The following is a 23,322-nucleotide window of genomic DNA, read 5'->3' as shown; positions in this document are numbered from 1 at the left end:
AGTGTGGTTTGGTATGTTTGAGTTGTGAATCAACGCATCCACAATACTGTATTGCAAACTCTGAGTGAATGTCATGTGTTATGCAAAACCGAACGGTTTTTGGTTTTGTGCTTCCGATATAATGCCTTATGCTACTATGCACAACTAATTTATAAATCTTAGCACATCAAATACACAATTTTGTCTAGATATTGTGAATTGATATAAGGTTATATGTATCTAACCATGTTTAATAGAGAAATTTTAATTAGACCATTTAAATTATGTATTTTCCTCCAAAATTTAGGATGAGCTTAAAATTCAAAACGAACGAAATTAAATTATATATATTAAATGTTGGACTAAGGTCGAGTGGTTCGATAAAGACTCTTGAGTGTATTACTCAAGAGGTCTTCAGTTCGAGTCTCTCCTCGATTGCTAATAGAAATAGTCACTAGAGCTCTTACTCGATTGATAGTTCTAAAATCCCCAAAAATTAGTTGAGATGCGTATAAGCTAGTCTAAACACCCCGGTCATAAAAAAAAGTTTCAGAAGCTAACATTAATCAAATGCAAGAAAAAATTAAGAAATAATTGCCATGCAGAAATTAATATTTCGCTTTATAGTTGATTGACCACGTAAGTAACGAAAATTACCTTCAATGTGATGCTTCATAATTTTATACTAAATTGGAAAGTTTATTGGCAAGGGTGTAGCCAAAAAAAATTCTTAGTCTTTGGTTAGATTTTGGTTAAAAAAAATATATTAAAATATCAAGAATAAATTTTTTTTAGATAAACCTCAATGAAATAAGAAAGTTATTAACGTGATTTTGACACGAACGATCTCGCACATGTAAAGTGCTAAGAGGATCTTAGAAATTACACGTGATATGATTGTGAGAGTTGAGTATGGTGCACTAGTGATATATGTTTGAGAAAACATAAATAATAGATTGACAAAGTAGTTCGGATGCTTAAATCGAATCCTGCATCCACTGTTATTTTATTATTCTTTGACTATTTTTCTGATATTGTCTGTATTGGTTATATTATTGTTAAGTCTTGTATTAGTTACTCGTTTGTATTAGTTGATGCCAGCTGTATAACTATGGTTTGGTTAGTTGGTAACTGTGATTAGTAGAAGATTGATTAACATCTTGTTATATGGGTTGTAATAGTGCGAAATATTCAGTAATGAAAAAGGTAGAATACATTCCAAGAATCCTCTGTTCTTCATTTTATTTCATGGTATCAGAGCAAAATGATGAAGCCAACTCTTGTCCTCCCAATCAACCCGCTCTTTCTCCTCTTCACTTTTCTCCTTATTGACTTCATCATCTTCTGAATTTCTACCCAAGTTCTTCCTCAATGGAGAAATTACTGGTTTCCTTAATAAACTAGAACCGAGTGATTCTTGGATCCCAATTTTATCTCCATNATATATATTAAATGTTGGACTAAGGTCGAGTGGTTTGATAAAGAATCTTGGATGTATTACTCAAGAGATCTTCAGTTCGAGTCTCTCCTCAATTGCTGATAGAAATAGCCACTGGAGCTCTTACTCAATTAGTAGTTCTAAAATCCCAAAAAATTAGTTGAGGTGCTTATAAGCTAGTCAAAACACCCCGGTCATTAAAAAAAAAGTTTTAGAAGCTAACATTAATCAAATGCAAGAAAAAATTAAGAAATAATTGCCATACAGAAATTAATATTTCGCTTTATAGTTGATTAACCACATAAGTAACAAAAATTACCTTCAACGTGATGCTTCATAATTTTATACTAAATTGGAAAGTTTATTGGCAGGGTGTAGCCAAAAAAAATTCTTAGTCTTTGGTTAAAAAAAAAAATTAAAATATCAAGAAGAAATTTTTGTCAGATAAACCTCAATGAAATAAGAAAGTTATTAACGTGATTTTGACACTAACGATCTCGCACATGCAAAGTGCTAAGAGGATCTTATAAATTACACGTGATATGATTGTGAGAGTTGAGTATGGTGCTAAGAGGATCTTATAAATTACAAGAATTTAGGCTTTTCACAACAAAATAATTTGTCACTATAAATATATATTGGTCATCATATTGGTCACATTAAGCTCGTACTCTTTAGTGTATGGTGAAGAAAGAGTGTTTGGTCATCATAGCCTAATTATTTATTGTGACAATAATAATTTGTCATTGTAAACTAGTTTATTGTAATAAATTATTTGTAACAATAGAAGACAATTTTTATCACTATAAGTAATATTTTGTCACAATTGATTTACATTTAAAGATCAAATGATAAGCTTTATGATGAGAATATAATATATGATTACAAAATTGATTTTGTCAAAATTGTGACAATAATGACTAAATTATATTCTCATAATTTTAATAGTGACCAAAATTNAAAAAAAAAAATCCTGGAAAGGGCATTCAATTTATGCCAGTAAAGGAGTCAACATTGTCAAAGTGTGGTTTGGTAGTTTGAGTTGTGAATCAACGCATCCACAATATTGTATTGCAAACTCTAAGTGAATGTCATGTGTTATGCAAAACCGAACGGGCTTTTGTTTTGTGCTTCCGATATAATGCCTTAAGCTACTATGCACAACTAATTTATAAATCTTAGCACATCAAATACACAATTTTGTCTAGATATTGTGAATTGATATAAGGTTATATGTATATAACCATGTTTAATAGAGAAATTTTAATTAGACCATTTAAATTATGTATTTTCCTCCAAAATTTAGGATGAGCTTAAAATTCAAAACGAACGAAATTAAATTATATATATTAAATGTTGGACTATGGTCGAGTGGTTCGATAAAGACTATTGGGTGTATTACTCAAGAGGTCTTCAGTTCAAGTCTCTCCTCGATTGCTAATAAAAATAGCTACTAGAGCTCTTACTCGATTGGTAGCTCTAAAATTTCAAAAATTAGTTGAGATACATATACGCTAGTCTAAACACCCCGGTCATAAAAAAAAAGTTTCAGAAGCTAACATTAATCAAATGCAAGAAATAATTAAGAAATAATTGCCATGCAGAAATTAATATTTCGCTTTATAGTTGATTGACCACGTAAGTAACAAAAATTACCTTCAACGTGATGCTTCATAATTTTATACTAAATTGGAAAGTTTATTGGCAGGGGTGTAGCCAAAAAATATTCTTAGTCTTTGGTTAAATTTTGGTTAAAAAAAAATATTAAAATATCAAGAAGAAATGTTTTTCAGATAAACCTCAATGAAATAAGAAAGTTATTAACGTGATTTTGACACCAACGATCTCGCACATGCAAAGTACTAAGAGAATCTTAAAAATTACACATTATATGATTGTGAGAGTTGAGTATGGTGCACTAGTGATATATGTTTGAGAAAACATATATAATAGATTGACAAAGTGGTTCGGATGCTTAAAACGAATCCTACATCCACTGTTATTTTATTATTCTTTGACTATTTTTCTAATTTTGTCTGTATTGGTTATATTATTGTTGGTTAAGTCTTGTATTAGTTACATCGTTTGTATTAGTTGATGCCCGCTGTATAACTATGGTTTGGTTAGTTGGTAACTGTGATTAGTAGAAGATCGATTAACATCTTGTTATATGGGTTGTAATAGTGCGGAATATTCAGTAATGAAAAAGTAGAATACATTCCAAGAATCCTCTGTTCTTCATTTTATTTCATGGTATCAGAGCAAAATGATGAAGCCAACTCTTGTCCTCCCAATCAACCCACTCTTTCTCGTCTTCACTTTTCTCCTTACTGACTTCATCGTCTTCTGAATTTCTAGCCAAGTTCTTCCTTAATGGAGAAATTACTGGTTTCCTTAATAAACTAGAACCGAGTGATTCTTGGATCCCAATTTTACCCCAATCAGATTTTCTGAAATTTTATTCAATCTTAGTAATTCAATCAATCATTTGTTTCTTGAAACACCATCGTTGAAATAAAGATTTCATTTGAAGTTCAGAATGAGTAATGGCAAGTGTTAATGGAGAATCGAATGTAGCTACGATAGATTCAAATTCACAACTTTATATACATCCATCAGATACTCCAGGTTCGATGTTAGTCTCAGAACAACTTCTTGGGACTAAAAATTATGGAATTTGGGGCAGAGCTATGATAGTGTCTTTTCACACCAAAAATAAGCTAGGGTTTGTGGATGGAACTTGTAAAAAATCAGAGTTTGGTGCTTCTTTACATGCACAAGGGGAAAGGTGTAATTCTCTGGTGTTGGCTTGGATCTTCAGTACAATATCCAAAGAAATTTTCAATGGAATTTTTTATTCTACGAATGCATCTCAACTCTGGCAAGACCTTCAGGAGCAGTATCATAAGGTGAATGGTACAACGGTTTTTGGAATCCATAGAGAAATCGTTAATCTGGTACAAGGAACAAATTTTGTGGCTGTTTATTTTAACAAATTAAAGGCATTATAGGATGAGCTAAAGGCTTTGGTAAGCTTACCTCCACCCGACAATGCTTCAGCAAAGGTTTATCTTGAGCATTTGAATCAGCAAAAATTCCTTTAGTTTCTAATGGGGCTTAATGAATCTTACTCGATGGTGCGTAGTCAAATATTATTGATGTCACCTCTGCCATCGATAAAACAGGCTTATTCAATTGTACATCAGGATGAAAGTCAAAAAATGCTTGTTGGAATCAATATCAATTCAGAGGTATCAACTGCACTTTACTCACAGAATAATCAAAAATCGTGGAATCATAATCCAAAATATAAAGGCAAGAAGCCATTTTCAAAAGCATTGGCATCTTCCTGGTCACAAGAAGGATACTTGCTATAAGATTCATGGCTATCTTGCTGATTTTCAATTCACAAAAGGCAAGAATGGATCTAAAGCTAAGGCTAATCAAGTGCAAGAGCTGGAACTAATCTTGGACTATTACTCACACCAGAACGGTATAATCAAACTCTTCAATTACTTGGAAAGGAAAATGTCTCAACACCAGTGGCTAACCTTGCAAGTAACTTGGTTTCTTTGTATTCATGTCATACTGCAAGTGATTGGATCATAGATTCAAGAGCTACGAACCATATGACTTATGACTATCTAAGTTTAGAATCTCCTACTAGCATAGGAACATCACAAAATTCTTTAGTAGGACTTCCAAATGGTACTAGACTCCACATACATCATACTGGTTATGTCAATTTGAATGAAGAGATTTCTTTAGATAATGTGTTTCATTTACCAGATTTCAAATACAGTTTGCTTTCAGTATCAAAATTAACCACTTCAAATAATTGTTCAGTTGCATTGATAAGTTGCATAAATTTAGTGTTTTTAGGTTTGTTTTTATAGCTTTCTAGTTAATTTCTCATTTGTTTTTTGTGTTTTGATGTTAGTTTTTGTTAAGTTTGAAATATGAATGGTCAGCTATTGATTTGAAGAATTTTTGTAATTTTTAGGCATTAATTGAGTAGATTGGAGCATTGGAATGAAATTGGAACTCAAAGCTTGAAGAAATTGAGATTAGCTGACAAGTTTGAAGGCCATGGCCTTGCCTTGGTGGTTCACTACGGTGATGTGTGTTTCCTACAACATGCAAATTAATATAGCAAGAATAATAATCGCACAAGTAATAAAATGATGAGTAGAATATCGTTCCCACGAGGATTGTTAGCTAAGCACTAAGTATTCTATTGTTCTAAAGTTGAAGCAATCGACTTCTTTGGGTTGATGGGAGCTAATTCTAATTAAACTGAACAATAAATTTTAAACTAAAATTTAACTAAGAATGCAAGATGAAAAACACGGAATATCAATTCAAGTAAAACGGGTAGGGTTTTGACTTCGTTTGGATTTTATGGGTTAAACCTAAAAATTACACTACATTCACATTCATATGCACTGATTGTAAACCGAACTCACTAAGGTGTTAAACATACCTTCTCAGGCTATGTTTTCCTACTCTTCCTTGCTAACTTTCCGCACTCAACAAATTGAAAGTTAACAATTCCGAATTCATTAAGCAAAAGAATCCTATAATGATTTCATTAATTCTTGAATCTATCTCTAGCATCCAATACTATAATGGTGAATACCCAAGAAGCCTAACATGATTCATTTCTCAATCTCATCATGTTCATCATATAAAAGCATTAACACTCAGAGTAAACAAACAACCAAAGCATACTCATATGAAAATAAAACAATCAAACATTTAACCCATTAAAATCCAAATTACAATCAAAACCCTAACCCAAAATGGGTTAGTTCATAGCTAAATTAACAATATAAAAACGAAAAACAAGAATATTAAAGTCTAGCATAATGAAAATGAGATAAAAGATAAGAGATCTCCCCAAAAAGATGAATCCCTTGTTTAGAATTCGAATCTTCACCCTTGTTACAACTCCAAATCATTCCCAAAACTCAGCCAAAGAAAATGTAAAAACTGTTTAACCTAAAAACCCAGACTCCTGGACAAAAAGGCTAAGTGTTTTTTTTATACCTTGCCCAAATTACCCAGCAAAAACACGCACAAAGTAAAACTGTGCGTTTAACAAAACTGAAAATAATGACTGTCGCCGTGGCGAAGAAGAAATCTTCGCTGCGGCGAAGAAGAAATCTTCGCGGCGAAGAGAGAAGCAGAGATGCTCGTGACTGGCCTACTTCGCCGCGACGAAGTACAAATCTTCGCCGTGGTGAAGCTTTTTGAAAGGTTCTGAAATTACAAAACTGCCATTCTGCTTGCATCTTCGCTTGATTCTTCGATCTTCGATGCTCTCCCTTGGGAACAAGCCTCATCGTGCTTTATCCGGATTTAGAACTCTCCTAACTTCTGAGATCCGCTAATGTCTGAGTCAAAAATTTTCAATTTTGTCCTTATTTGCTCAAAATGTCCATTTTAACCTGAAACACGAAATGTAAAGAATTAAGCAACAATTCATGTCAAAATGCACTAGAAAGTACCTGAAATCCGACAAAAAGGTCTAATAAAAACTGTATAATCCACGGATTATCACACCGCCATGGTGGTGGAATGAAGATAAAATAACGAGGACAGGAAACACCATGGCCTAGGTTCTGTGACGTACATTTAGACACGACCTGGGCTGTGTCGGGCACTTTTAGGGTTTTTATTAGTTTTTCTTTCTTTTTTCATTTAGGACTCTTTTGGGTATTTAAGGATGATTAAGATTACTCCTTAGGGGGGCCAAATTTTACCTATTCTTGGAGTGAGATTATTGTGTAACAAAAGAGAAAGGAGAATCAAGAACAAAATTCATCAAAGAGTTTGTTTTTACTTTTTCAATATGATTTATTTCTTGGATTCTACTCTTGTTTCTTTTATTATGAACTAATTTTTCAGGCTAAGACTAGGGTTAGTCTATTTATGGATTTGTGATCAATCTTTTACTTTTTGTTAGTGAATTATTTTTCTAATGATGAGTTTATATTATGTGCTTAGTGCTATTAGGAGCTTGATCAATTTCTGTGATTAGTCTTGTATTAGTTACATTGTTTGTATTAGTTGATGCCAGCTGTATAACTATGGTTAGGTTAGTTGGTAACTATGATTAGTAGAAGATTGATTAACATCTTGTTATATGGGTTGTAATAGCGCGAAATATTCAGTAATGAAAAAGGTAGAATACATTCCAAGAATCATTTGTTCTTCATTCTCTTTCAGCCTGTAAGGCGTACAAAGATGGAGTAACACTTTGTTTACAGAGAAAAAAATAATGGTTGAAACTCAAATGTATGCCCAGCTCACATGTATCCAACCTCCCTTTTTCATGAAGAGAGGTGCCCATTTATAATTTTGAGGTCAATGTAATGAGTGTTTTTGCAAGTTGTCTTGACACATAGAGACCACTCTTTAATCCTTATCTTAAAATGTGATAGGATTGATATAAATGTTCTTAAGTCGATCTGGTCTTGATAGCTAAGATTATTTTGTTTTTTAGCTCTTGCTAAACTTTGATTGATGGGACTGACAGTTTATTATGATTGGTGGTTCTGATGTCAGTGTAATTTTACCCATAACAAAAGAATAGACTTACATTGTAATAAGTTATAATTTTTAATTCCCAATCTTAAGAAAAGTACCTCCACAAGTAATAATTATTTGTATATTGCAAAAAATAAAAAAAAAAATGTTATGTTACATTAAAAGTTTAAGATAAATAAAATATTTATCTAAAGTGTTTGAGATAATGATTTAGCTTACAGTTGTACTACATCGTTAAAGTGCGGGTAGATTACTCGCTAGAATGAACATCTTCTTGTTGAAGCCAAATATTTCTAGTTCTCAAGTATGTTTAGAGCTTCTAGCACAAAACTTTTTGTATTTCCGTACTATATCTCCATGGATATTTCATTATTTCTTGTCAATGTATAATGATTTCTTTTTTAGTTAAAAGCATAATGACTTGTTGATCTTGGATGATTGAGAAAGACATAACATCCATTCGATTAGTGTAATGAAGTTGTCGAATCTGATCAATAAATCTACAATGAATCTTTTGATTCTCCTCATCCACTTCATTTGTAACTTGCAATTCATCGACATTAGGGATCCGAATTTGGTAATGATTAAAACAATGGCAATAGTATGTAGCATCACATCAATTGTTGCATAATTTTGTATGATTCAAAACAATTGACATAATATAGGCTTATATCATTGTGCATAATTGCAATGATTAAAACAATTGCACATAGTCGTGGCTTCGCATCAATTTGAACCATGCAGCAACTGCATTTACAATTCACACAAGGAACTTATCTTGCTGGTTTCAAGACACGATTTTCTATCAGTTTAAAAATAGGCAATTAAAGCGCTGAATTGAAATTTGATAGTATAAAACATCAATTGAAATCTAATACTGTACTACTAAAACAAGAAATATAAATAAATTTTTGTACCACACCGCTATTAAGGTATAATCTCCTCATAATATAAATTAATAATCCTACCATTATCTATAGAGGGTTTTACTGTATATAACGTTTTTTCCTTATTTGGTGTCAAAAATATATAGAGCCACATGTAATATGAATTTTGTAATTTTGTTAGTTTAAGCTGTAAGCGGTGAATTGCGAACAAATAATCAATCACCGGAAAATGTTCAAATGGTTTTTTTTTGTTTAGGCACAAACAGAGTTTCCTGGGAACGCAATATGAATTATAAACTTAAGCATAGATGAACAAAACACTGGCTCAAAAAATTACATAAGCACAGAGTGTAACCAAGTATACTCGTGGGGTCTAATACCCGCTGAATTATTAAAAGAGATACATTTTTTAATAATTAACAATTTTAACTCCACTAAAATTTATATTGACCACACTAAAATTAGTTGTATTTTATTAAAACTAAGATATTTCATATTTATTGATCTCGAGATTCAAAAATACCCAATATTTATTTTTCATGTTTTCTCTCTTCTTCATATCCTTCCCCTCTCACTTATACTCTCTTCTCTTTGGTTTGATTAATCAAGAAAAACTACTCTTTTGGAGATCAATTGTTAAATGATTATCATATATATATATGAGAGAGAAATATTGATGGTATTGCAATGAAACACTTATGTAACGTTTTTACATATGAAAATCATTGAGACAATTTATAAATTTAATAATTTGACATATGTAACTTTTAAGATTAAATTTTTTATACTGTATTATTTCAATATATATTTTTTAAAATTTATCAACCTAGACTATTTAACCTTAACTAAATAAAAATCCTGACTATGCCCTCACAGTGGAGTTTGACCTCTTCATTCATCACACGGCATCACATGTTCCCACCAGATGACTGGCGAAGAAATCCACCGGTAGAACTGGCATGTGATACACAATGATTAGGAACGTTAAAGCAATCAAAGTGAAAAACAAGTCCACGTCAGGTTAGTCTCTTTCTGTGTAATTTCGGGCAATTGTGTGTCAACAGACTAAATAATTTATCATTTCGGTTTGGTTTTGCTTTTATATATAATTCCGTAGTACGCCACAGAAACCCATAATAGTGTCTTTGGTAAAGTTGGGACTAATTTTTCTTGTTATCTACACCATCACTTGATAGCGATAGTTTATCAATTGTTTGACAACCCAAAACATTTATTTGGAATCAAGTTTTCCACAAGAAGCTGCCCGAAATGGAAGGTGACATCGGGGTAGGTTTTTCCACTCAAATGGTTTCGACCTTTTTTCACCCATACTTTTAAATCTATTTATTTCCAAATTATATTTCGTTCTGCTTCCAACATCGTTGAGACCCACACTCATCACTATTCTCTTCCCTGATCCTCACCCAAAACCTCTCACCCAGTATCATGTAAACTCGTCCCATCAGCCGACCAGCCTCGCGCGCTTAGGCGCTTGTTCGCCCAGTTTGGGTGTTTCTCGTCACATGTTTCCTCCCCTACCCTACACCCACCGGCGCGCACCACCCCACATTTTACCCACTTTTCCAAGATCAGCGCGTGCCTCTTCGTCACCCCAAACCCCCCCCGGGCTCGCACGTGTTTCTGTGTTTGCTAGGCTTTTTCGTTCAGCTCGGTGGGAGACGGTGGCGGGCGGGGCGGCCTCCCGCTATTGGCGGTCTCCGTGGCTACCCCATGACCCTGTCCTCTCCCCACACGCAGTCTGTGAGGGTGCAGGGACGACAGCGACAGATAAGGAACCAAAAGTCGGGTGAACCCAGCACAAGAGCAGCAGAAGGACGAAAAGAGGGGATTAATTGATGGGTACCACACTTAAGAAATAATGAAGGACGGGGGCGGTGCAAGGTCAAGGCGATGTGTCGAAGGCGGCTGGATGTACAGCGTGTATTAAGTCAATAGGCGAGCACAGGGGAATTGAGGAGCGGTATGAATTCGAAGAGAGAGCGCGGAGGGTACCGCCCAATTGTGCAAAGTGAGGAGGCAGGCAAATTGACGTTACCTGCTAGAAACGTCTGATACATTAGCTGCAAAAGAGATTGGAAGTTTTCTTAGTCAGATGTGATGCCTGGTCTCTCTTTTGTTAACTCTGAGCTATCAAATGATGGATCGGGATTAAAGGTTCTGTTTTCTGCTCAAGTAAAGAGACATCAATCAGGCTAGTGGGTTCAAAACCAATATAGCCCCCCGCCCGCGCCCCCCCCCCCCCCCCCCCCCCCCCCCCCCCCCCCCCCCCCCCCCCCCCCCCCCCCCCCCCCCCCGTCCTCCCCCCCCCCCCCCCACCCCGCCCGCACCCCCACACGCCGCCCCCCAGACCAACCCACCCCACCGCTCCACGGACACGTCCGTGAACGACACACCACACAAAGCACCGTCTACTTTCTGACTCTTCCCAGTCCACCCACCCACATGAGCCAGTCGCCGCCACTAAATGGACTTGTCTTCGCTTCAATACATCCAATCAGGCCCGATAGCGCCCGCCAACACCCCCCATAGACAAACGATATATTTAATTTCTCTTAGATTCTGGCACCTGCGCGTATGCATGCAGGTTTATTAAGTTTAAACTTGGATAGCAAATGTGTTTAATCTTAATATCAGAGATGAGACAGTGAATTCAATATTCCATTGTAAACAAGACAATTAATTAATACAAAAATATGCATCAGCCAACTATTGATGCAACACTATAAAACATGAAAACAGCTCAGTGGCTAATAGTTGGTCTCCGTAAACAGAAGATCAACATTTGACACGCTAAAGGATAAAAATTATTGGCGAACTTAAGAAGTTTGGATGTCCTCCCTTTTAAAAACTTATGCAACTGGATAGGAAGCGTCTTTTGTAGCGCAAGCCGCACAGACCTTCCACGGCTTCAGCATCTCTCTTAATCCTCATATAACCATTTTCACCCCAGGTCTGGCCCCACGAATTCTTGATTAACCAGTATTTGGTTCCTCATCCGCTGTTCCGTATCCAATGATGGTAACAGCATGGTTAAGTTGTTCCACAATTTCCATCCAAAAACACCGCCATTGTAATACCTGAAGACCGGAAGAATCGATAGCAACTGAGACTGGCTGCTTGGCTACAGCTTGTAGTAATGCCTCCTCATATTGCTTGGCACTTTTTCATAACTCTGTATTTGAGCAGAGGGCAGTTCACTGTTGGGGTTCACAAGTTCCTTCCGTGCCGGTACGGGTAATTCGTTTCGGAGGTGAGACCTTGGTATTTTATAATATAATTATAGGCGTTTCCATCATTCCACCATTGCATCTTGGTTATTACCATTTGTGGAACAATCCAGTAATTGTTGCTCTGAAAGTGAGATCAATTTACCGGTTTTGATCTGGGTAATGCCTTCCATGGCTGCCACCGCAGAAAAATGCCCAAGCAACACTATAAAAAAATCAAAAGTAAGCAAAACCAAAGATAAGGGTATTGAAAGCATACAAGGTAGAATAGAGACGAGTGTTCACTTACCACAATTGCCTTGGTCTTTCACCTGAGCACGGCATCTTTTCTCTCCAGTCCAGGCTAGTGGGAACTTCAGTAAGGTTTTCATACCCGAAGGATGTTGTGGCTGTTCGTGATTGTGAGGGAACTGGCTTGTATCCGTGCGTGAGGCAAGGAACTCGTCATCAGTTAAGTCTGCAAATTGATTGATGCTTAACTTGTATGTCTGATTCCCGGCATTGTTGAATTTTCAATGAATTCAAGATTTTGTTGAAAATCTTAAACCGCTTTTCCTTCTCAGCCTGGTCTCATAAGTGCGGCCATGCGAGCCATCCATTGCTCATGTCTCTGGCAATGGAAGCTTCATACAACGTGCGAGGACATCGCAAGTGATGCCCAAATGCTCAATACCATTAACAGGGAAATAATGATTTTGTGTTTAGTGTTAAGGCCATGGTTATACACAGATGGTGTAGGATATGTAACAGTGATATTTGCTGAATTGTAAAACTGTGAAGAAGAAAAGACACTTGTTCCCTTAAATAGCACTCAATCTGACGTGGATTTTATGAAGGGACCCATTTCTGGCATTTTCCCGAAAAAGTCTAGTGCCCTGGAAGAATGCTAGTGTGAAACTTTGAACCTTTTTCTGGGTGGTTGGAACTGAGAAAATAGTAAGAGTTTCTGTGGCTGATGCAAGCTTCCGAATACGAGGAAAAAACGAGCTTTTTTTGGGTTACAGTCAGCTCACTTTTATGAAGCACATGAAAACAAGAAGAAAACACAACAATCCCCAAGTTGACCGAGAAGACTCATAAAATGATCTCATGTTGATGACGCGATTATCGCGTAAATTCTTCAAAAGGGAAAATGCAAAAAATTTCATCAACGGCTCTATATTTTCATTATCAAGTACCTTTTTGTCTCCGCAAGTTGTTGCCAAAAAACACTAAGTTTGTCATTAACACGACGCCCCTTTGAAGAATTTACGCGTATAATGCGTCATCAACATGAGATCTTATGGTTGTTCTCGGAGTCAACTTGGTGATGGTTGTTTTCTTCTGTTTTCATGTGCTCTATAGTGACTTTTTATTATACTATTCCGATCCCTATCTTTATCTTAATTGGATTAAAAAAAAAAAAAGATACACGTTGTTACTTAATGGGCTAATCCAATATGAAAAATAATACAACTCAAATAAGATTTTTCTTTAAAAAATAGAAAGATGTAGGACTTGTTTTCACGTATCTAGATTGAAATCAATTTCTTTCTTTCTTATTTTTCTCCTCCAATTGAAAAAAAATCCACTCAAAACCACCACTGTCTGTGAGCAACCATCACCATTGTCACCGACCATACCACCAAATAACATGGTTGGAACAGTCATAACACCTATATCTCCGATCATGCGACAATCAGGTCATTTTTGACTAAATCTTACAACCAGATCTTGACCAATTAGTTTGTATTAATTTGCCAAATCCAGAGATGCATTAATTGGGGATACAAAATTTGTCCCTACAGCTAGACCTGAAGCATGAAACATAAAAATAAGTCAAAAAAAAAAAAAAAAAAATCCTGGAAAGGGATTCAATTTATGCCAGTAAAGGAGCAACATTGTCAAAGTGTGGTTGGTAGTTTGAGTTGTGAATCAACGCCCACAATATGTATTGCAAACTCTAGTGAATGTCATGTGTTATGCAAAACCGAACGGGCTTTTGTTTTGTGCTTCCGATATAATGCCTTAGCTATATGCACAACTAATTTATAAATCTTAGCACATCAAATACACAATTTGTTCTAGATATTGTGAATGTATAAGGTTATATGGATATACCATGTTTAATAGAGAAATTTTAATTAGACCATTAAATATGTATTTTCCTCCAAAATTAGGATGAGCTTAAAATTCAAAACGAACGAAATTAAATTATATAATTAAATGTTGGATATGGCGAGTGTCGATAAAGACTATTGGGTGTATTACTCAAGAGGTTCAGTTCAAGTCTCTCCTCGATTGGTAATAAAAATAGCTACTAGAGCTCTTACTCGATTGGTAGCTATAAATTTCAAAATTAGTTGAGATACATATACGCTAGTCTAAACACCCCGGTCATAAAAAAAAAGTTTCAGAAGCTAACATTAACAAATGCAAGAAATAATAGAAAATAATTGCCATGCAGAAATTAATATTTCGCTTTATAGTTGATTGACCACGTAAGTAACAAAAATTACCTTCAACGTGATGCTTCATAATTTATACTAAATTGGAAAGTGTATTGGCAGGGGTGTAGCCAAAAAAATTCTTAGTCTTTGGTAAATTTTGGTAAAAAAATATTAAAATATCAAGAAGAAAATGTTTTTCAGATAAACCTCAAGAAATAAGAAAGTTATTAACGTGATTTTGACACAACGATCTCGCACATGCAAAGTACTAAGAGAATCTTAAAAATACACATTATAGATTGTGAGAGTTGAGTATGGTGCATAGTGATATATGTTTGAGAAAACATATATATAGATTGACAAAGTGGTTCGATGCTTAAAACGAATCCTACATCACTGTTATTTTATTATTCTTGACTATTTTTCTAATTTGTCTGTATTGGTTATATTATTGTTGGTTAAGTCTTGTATTAGTTACAGTTTTGTATTAGTGATGCCCGCTGTTAACTATGGTTTGGTTAGTTGGTAACTGTGATTAGTAGAAGATCGATTAACATCTTGTTATATGGGTTGGAATGTGCGGAATATTCAGTAATGAAAAAGTAGAATACATTCCAAGAATCCTCTGTTCTTCATTTTATTTATGGTATCAGAGCAAAATGATGAAGCCAACTCTTGGCCTCCCAATCAACCCACTCTTTCTCGTCTTCACTTTTCTCCTTACTGACTTCATGTCTTCTGAATTTCTAGCCAAGTTCTTCCTTAATGGAGAAATTACTGGTTTCCTTAATAAACTAGAACCGAGTGATTCTTGGATCCCAATTTTACCCCAATCAGATTTCTGAAATTTTATTCAATTTAGTAATTCAATCAATCATTTGTTTCTTGAAACACCATCGTTGAAATAAAGATTTATTGAAGTTCAGAATGAGTAATGGCAAGTGTTAATGGAGAATCGAATGTAGCTACGATAGATTCAAATCACAACTTTATTACATCCATCGATATCCAGGTTCGATGTTAGTCTCAGAACAACTTCTTGGGACTAAAAATTATGGAATTTGGAGGCAGAGCTATGATGTGTCTTTTCACACAAAAAAAGCTAGGGTTTGTGGATGGAACTTGTAAAAAATCAGAGTTGGTGCTTCTTTACATGCAACAGGGGAAAGGTGTAATTCTCTGGTGTGGCTTGGATCTTCAGTACAATATCCAAAGAAATTTCAATGGAATTTTTTATCTCGAATGCATCTCAACTCTGGCAAGACCTTCAGGAGCAGTATCATAAGGTGAATGGTACAAGGTTTTTGGAATCCATAGAGAAATCGTTAATCTGGTAAAGGAACAAATTTGTGGGTTTATTTAACAAATTAAAGGCATTATAGGATGAGTAAAGGCTTTGGTAAGCTTACCTCCACGACAATGCTTCAGCAAAGGTTTACTTGAGCATTTGAATCACAAAAATTCCTTTAGTTTCTAAGGGGCTTAATGAACTTACTCGATGGTGCGTAGTCAAATATTATTGATGTCACCTCTGCCATCGATAAAACAGGTTATTCAATTGTACATCAGGATGAAAGTCAAAAAAGCTTGTTGGAATCAATATCAATTCAGAGGTATCAACTGCACTTTACTCACAGAATAATCAAAAATCGTTGAATCATAATCCAAAATATAAAGGCAAGAAGCCATTTTAAAAGCATTGGCATCTTCCTGGTCACAAGAGGATACTTGCTATAAGATTCATGGCTATCTTGCTGATTTTCAATTCACAAAAGGCAAGAATGGATCTAAAGCTAAGGCTAATCAAGTGCAAGAGCTGGAACTAATCTGGACTATATCACCACAGAACGTATAATCAAACTCTTCAATTACTTGGAAAGGAAAATGTCTCAACACCAGTGGCTAACCTTGCAAGTAACTTGGTTTCTTTGTATTCATGTCATACTGCAAGTGGGATCATAGATTCAAGAGCTACGAACCATATGATTATGACTATCTAAGTTTAGAATCTCCTATAGCATAGGACATCACAAATTCTTAGTAGGACTTCAAAATGGTACTAGCACATCATACATCATACTGGTTATGTACAATTTGATGAAGAGATTTCTTTAGATAATGTGTTTCATTTACCAGATTTCAAATACAGTTTGCTTTAGTATCAAAATTAACACTTCAATAATTGTTCAGTTGCATTGATAAGTTGCATAAATTTAGGTTTTTAGGTTTGTTTTTATAGCTTTCTAGTTAATTTCTCATGTTTTTGTGTTTGATGGTAGTTTGTTAAGTTGAAATAAATGAAGGTCAGCTATTGATTTGAAGAATTTTTGTAATTTTTAGGCATTAATTGAGTAGATTGGAGCATTGGAATGAAATTGGAAACTCAAAGCTTGAAGAAATTGAGATTAGCTGACAAGTTTGAAGGCCATGGCCTTGCCTTGGTGGGTCACGACACGGTAGAGTCAATTCTACAATAATTGATTGGCTCTAGGGCATCTACTCTAACAATTAGTCTCAGAACAACTTCTTAGGACTGAAAATTATGGAATTTGGAGCAAAGCTATGATAGTGTCTTTGCACGCCAAGAATAAGCTAGGGTTTGTGGATGGAACTTGTAAAAAATCAGAGTTTGCTACTTCTTTACATGCACAATGGGAAAGGTGTAATTCTCTGGTGTTGGCTTGGATCCTCAATACAGTATCCAAAGAAAATTTCAATGGAATTGTTTATTCTACGAGTGCATCTCAAGTCTGGCAAGACCTTCAAGAGCAGTATCATAAGGTGAGTGGTACAAGGGTTTTTGGAATCCATAGAGAAATCGTTAATCTGGTAAAAGGAACAAATTCTGTGGCCATTTATTTTAACAAATTAAAGGCATTATAGGATGAGCTAAATGCTTTGGTAAGCTTACCTCCACCTGACAATGCTTCAGCAAAGGTTTATCTTGAGCATTTGAATCAACAAAAATTACTTTAGTTTCTAATGGGACTTAATGAATCTTACTCGATGGTGCGTAGTCAAATATTATTGATGTCACATCTGCCATCGATAAAACAGGTTTATTCAATTGTACATCAGGATATAAGTAAAAAAATGCTTGTTGGAATCAATATCAATTCAGAGGTATCGACTGCACTTTACTCACAGAATAATCAAAAATCGTGGAATCATAATCCAAAATATAAAGGCAAGAAGCCATATATAGAATAAAAGCATTGCATCTTCCTGGTCACAAGAAGGATACTTGCTATAAGATTCATGGCTATCTTGCTGATTTTCAATTCACAAAAGGCAAGAATGGATCTAAAGCTAAGGCTAATCAAGTGCAAGAGCTAGAACTAATCTTGGACTAGCACTCACACTAGAACAGTATAATCAAATTCTTCAATTACTTGGAAAGGAAAATGTCTCAGCACCAGTGGCTAACCTTGCAAGTAACTTGGTTTCTTTGTATTCATGTCACACTGCAAGTGATTGGATCATAGATTCAGGAGCTACGAACCATATGACTTATGACTATCTAAGTTTAGAATCTCCTATTAGCATAGGAACATCACAAAATTCTTTAGTAGGACTTCCAAATGGTACTAGACTCCATATACATCATACTAGTTATGTAAATTTGAATGAAGAGATTTCTTTAGATAATGTGTTTCATTTACTAGATTTCAAATACAGTTTGCTTTCAGTATCAAAATTAACCACTTCAAATAATTGTTTAGTTGCATTCTATCCTGATTTTTGTTTGATTCAGGACTTTGGAGTGGCAAGTTGAAGGGGATTGGTAAAAATAAGCAAGGGTTATACTATTTTACACCAATTTCAAAAATAAAAGACAATGTAATCAATTTACAGTCATCGCATGATATTGTTTCTAAAACATCATGTTGTATCCCTAATGCCCCTTCTAGTTTGTAAAATAATAAAGATTGTGTTTCTTTATCTTCCTCTCTATCTTCTTTGAATGTTGATTCAAAAACTTGGCATCATAGATTAGGGCATACTCCATATCATGTTTTAAAGTCAGTGCATCTTGATTTACTTTCTTCACATACATCGCATTGCACTATATGTCCACTTGCAAAGCAGACCCGAATTCCTTCTCATTAAGCCAATCAACCACAACTAATATTTTTGACTTGTTGCACATGAATGTATGGGGTCCATACAAGATCCCTACCCATGGGAATGCTAGGTACTTCTTAACTATAGTAGATGATCACTCTAGGATTACTTGGGTTTTCCTCATGCAATTTAAGTCTGATGTCTTTCAAATTTTCAAACAATTTTTATCAATGGTCCAAAATCAATTCACCAAAACTCCAAAATGCATCAAGACTGATAATAGGTTAGAATTTTTTAATAAAAATTGTTTTTGAACTACTACAGGCCAAAGGCATAGAACATCAAATTACTTGTGCATATTCTCCACAACAAAATGGTATTGTAGAGAGAAAGCACAAGCATATTTTAGAAGTAGCTAGGGCATTGAAATTTCAATCACATGTGCCACATGATTTTTGGGGATATTGCATTATAACAGCAATTTATATCATTAATAGATTACCTCCTAGGGTTCTTCATGGACAATCCCCATATGAAAAGTTCTATAATAAGAAACCTAATCTTGGAAATTTGAAAGTGTTTGGTTCTTGGCTTTTGTAACAACCTTATCTCCTAAAGACAAGTTTTCTCCAAGGTCTACACTGTGTGTTTTTCTAGGTTACTGGCTTACACAAAAAGGCTATTTCTTGTATGACTTACAAACACATTATATTCAAGTTAGTCGAGATCTGATTTTTTATGAAAAAAATTTCCCTTTGCTTGGTCCAAATCAACAAAGCCTCTGTTTTTAACAGATTCATTCATAGATTTAGATACTACTTCTTCTACTTTACCTATTCAAGATCATATTGTATTATCTAGAGATGTCTCTTCCATTCAGATACAAGAACTAGTTATTGAACCTATCGTCATGCTTCTTTACCAACTTCATCACATTCAAATCCACCTACCTTTACACAAGGTATTCCTGTCACAAATCAAACACATCTAGCCTCTACAATTAGAAAGTTCACTAGGGTGTCTAAACCTCCTCTTTGGACAACTGATTTTGTTTGTCCAATACTATCTAAACTTGACACAGTAGCTACTACCCAATATCCTATACATTCCTCTTTATCTTATTTACACTTACCATCCAATTATCAAGCATACTTATCAGAATTTTCCAATCTCACTGAACCTTCTACTTTTGCCCAAGCCTCCAAAGACCCCAATTGGATAGCTGCTATGCAAAAGGAGATTCAAGCTTTAGAGCATAATGTCAGTTGGTCATTAGTTCCTTTGCCCCCAAGTAAAACTTCCATAGGATGCAAATGGGTGTATAAGTTGAAATAATCTGATGGTACATTGGAGAGGTATAAGGCTAGGTTCATGGCTAAGGAATATACTCAACAAGCAAGGGTAAATTATGATGAGACTTTTTCTCCAGTAGTTAAGATGGTTACTGTTCGGTTAATACTAGCTTTAGCACCCATGTATAATTGGCCTTTGTTTCAAATGGAAGTGGATAATGCTTTCTTACAAGGAAACTTACAGGAGGAGATTTATATGATAGTGCCACAAGGTTTTACCCAACCACGTAAGCACAATTTGGTTTGTAGGCTTCACAAGTCACTTTATGGTTTAAAGCAAGCCTCTAGGGCTTGGAATCATAAGCTTACATCTGCCTTAGTTACTGGTGGGTTTATTCAATCCCAATCTGGTCATTCTTTATTCATTAAGAAGGACAAATGCAAGATTGTTATTTTGCTTGTGTATGTGGATGATATTGTCATAACATGCAATGATCATTCCCTCATTGCTGCTACAAAATCCCTTCTGCATACTCATTTTAAGATCAGAGATCTAAAGACTTTAAGGTACTTCTTAGGTCTTGAAGTGGCCAAGTCAAACAAAGGTATCACTTTCTATCAACGGAAGTATGCATTTGAGTTGATTGCTTCTTTAGGATTGTCTAGATCCATGCCTGCTATTGTACCTTTAGATCAGAATGTGAAGTTCACTTCCATGCAATATGACAAGCTCTTTAACATCACTAATGATTCTCTATTGCCTGATCCTCATCCTTATCAAAGATTGGTGGGCCAGCTTCTATATTTATGTCAAACCAGGCCAGATATTAGCTATTCAGTTAATTTGCTTAGCCAATTCATGCACTCCCCTAAAGATTCTTAAACAAGCTCCTGGTCTTGGTTTGTACTTTCCATCTCAGAATTCTTTGAATTTGGTGGCCTATAGTGATTCTGATTGGGTTTCCTGTCTTATGACCAGGAAGTCCATCATTGGGTATTGTGTTATGCTTGGTAATTCTTTATTATCCTGGAAATCTAAAAGGCAAGCAACATTGTTTAAATCTTCTTCTGAGTATACTCAATGGCATCCACTGTTTGTGAAGTAACTTGGATAGTGCAACTTCTCTTTGAACTTGATTTTTGTAATTTGGCTCCAGTCACTTTATTTTGTGACAATAAATCAGCTCTTCATATTGCTTCTAACCCCATGTTCCATGAGAGGAAAAAAATTGATATTGATTACCATATTGTTCACAACAGTGTTAAGAGTGGACTAATCACTACAGGTCATGTTTCTACTCAAGAACAGCCTGTTGACATTTTTTACTAAAGCGCTCAGTAGTTGAGTTCATTCTTATCTTCTTCACAAGTTGGGGGTGTTAGACATCTTTCACCCTCCAACTTGAGGGGGGGTATTGGTTGTAGTATTGTCAGTTAAGTCTTGTATTAGTTACATTGTTTGTATTAGTTGATGCCAGCTGTATAACTATGGTTAGGTTAGTTGGTAATTGTGATTAGTAGAAGATTGATTAACATCTTGTTATATGGGTTGTAATAGCGCGAAATATTCAGTAATGAAAAAGGCAGAATACATTCCAAGAATCCTCTGTTCTTCATTTTATTTCAGCCTGTAAGGCGTACAAAGATGGAGTAACACTTTGTTTACAGAGAAAAAAAATAATGGTTGAAGCTCAAATGTATGCCCAACTCACATGTATCCAACCTCCCTTTTTCATGAAGAGAGGTGCCCATTTATAATTTTGAGGTCAATGTAATGAGTGTTTTTGCAAGTTGTCTTGACATATAGAGACCACTCTTTAATCCTTATCTTAAAATGCGATAGGATTGATATAAATGTTCTTAAGTTGATCTGGTCTTTGACAGCTAAGATTATTTTTTTTTTAGCACTTCCTAAACTTTGATTGATGGGACTGACAGTTTATTATGATTAGTGGTGATGATGTCAGTGTAATTTTGCCCATAACAAAAACAATTAGAATTATATACTTAGCCATAAATGATATATATATTCAAAACTAATTCAAATACATGAATAGAAATCAAATGTATAAGAGTTGGAATAAAAATTATATAAATAAAAAAAATTAACATTGTATTGTGCATGATTAATGAATTATGAACGAATTATCATATTTTTTTCCCTAAAATATAGAGAAATTAATGAAAAAGTTACTAACTAATATTTAATTATATATATAATTAAAAAAAATTAAATCTAAAAATCAAATTTTTTTTTTTTTTCTTTTTTCCAAGAGGGCTACCTAGGCTGGACGCTGCAGCCCGGCAGGCCCTCTCAACCCTTCGCCCCTGTTTATTGTTTTTTTTTTTCTCTGAGTAGTATTACGCATCAGAATAATTATAGTTTCAAATTGATGTATCGTTTTACATTTTTATTTTCTTGCATTATCTCACACTTTCTGCTTGAATGTTCTTCACAATTAATCACCCAATGAGTTGTCACTTCAAAAGCAAAAATAAAATAAAATAAAATAAAAATAAAAATCAATAAAGATCATCTTAGATATCCAATTATTTATATTTTATCATCATTTATTGAGTTGATTTTTTTTCATTATTTTAAATTATTTATTCATTTTGTATCAAATTATTTAATATATAAAAGTTTTATACAAAATTTTTCTGTTTAACATCATTCTTAATTTCTTTCTGTTATAACTTAATATTCAACTATTTTTCTGATTTTCCAATTCCAATGGAACTATGTTCTAAAATTAACCTCATAAATACACAAATTGTAAGTTGTCAGGACATCCTGATTACCAAAAAAAAAACAACAGCCATCCATTTCTGATGTAACGTAGCAATGGAATCTTCAGCGCAATGTGACTTGACGTGTACTCCAAGTCAGGAAAGTACTCAGCATGAAAATGACAAAAGTTTTCTGAAATGATAAAACCATTGTTTACGAGTTGAAGATGATTGTTGGTAACTGATAAAATATGAAGAAATGAAGCACACAACATGGATATATATATATATATATTTGTTCTATCAACCATCGTCCTTATGGTGACGTATAATTTAATTTGCAGTGAAGAGGGAGCAGATAATTCTTTACAGAATCTTCAAGGATTTATCTTCTGCAACCATTACCGTGATCGTAGGAGATGACTTTTAGTTGAAGTTCTTCTTCGATATTGGAAGAACTCCAACTTGTTTCAGTTAAAGTGGAAATGAGCTAAGTCAACGGAGGATTAATAATTTTCAGATATTCCTAATCTATTATATTATATATGACTGCGGCCGGCAGTCTGGAATGGTGATGTCCTAATAGATTTTCTATAAAATGTGGTAATCTCTTATTTTAAGTTATTAACGACATTACCATTTTTTATTTTAAACTCATTTTAATTATTGAATGCAATTCTGAACTTCAAATTAAAACAATAC

General features: G+C 34.5%; 1 pseudogene; it reads right to left on the bottom strand.

The window, feature by feature from the left end:
• Window positions 1-11,718: 11,718 nt before the first annotated feature.
• Window positions 11,719-12,703, bottom strand: LOC116126728 (annotated as a pseudogene).
• Window positions 12,704-23,322: the final 10,619 nt, after the last annotated feature.

This window comes from Pistacia vera, unplaced genomic scaffold (genome assembly GCF_008641045.1).
Source record: "Pistacia vera cultivar Batoury unplaced genomic scaffold, PisVer_v2 Contig183, whole genome shotgun sequence".
Classification (NCBI taxonomy): Eukaryota; Viridiplantae; Streptophyta; class Magnoliopsida; order Sapindales; family Anacardiaceae; genus Pistacia; species Pistacia vera.
Note: the sequence above shows the minus strand (reverse complement) of the source record. Positions and strands in the feature narration are given on the sequence as shown.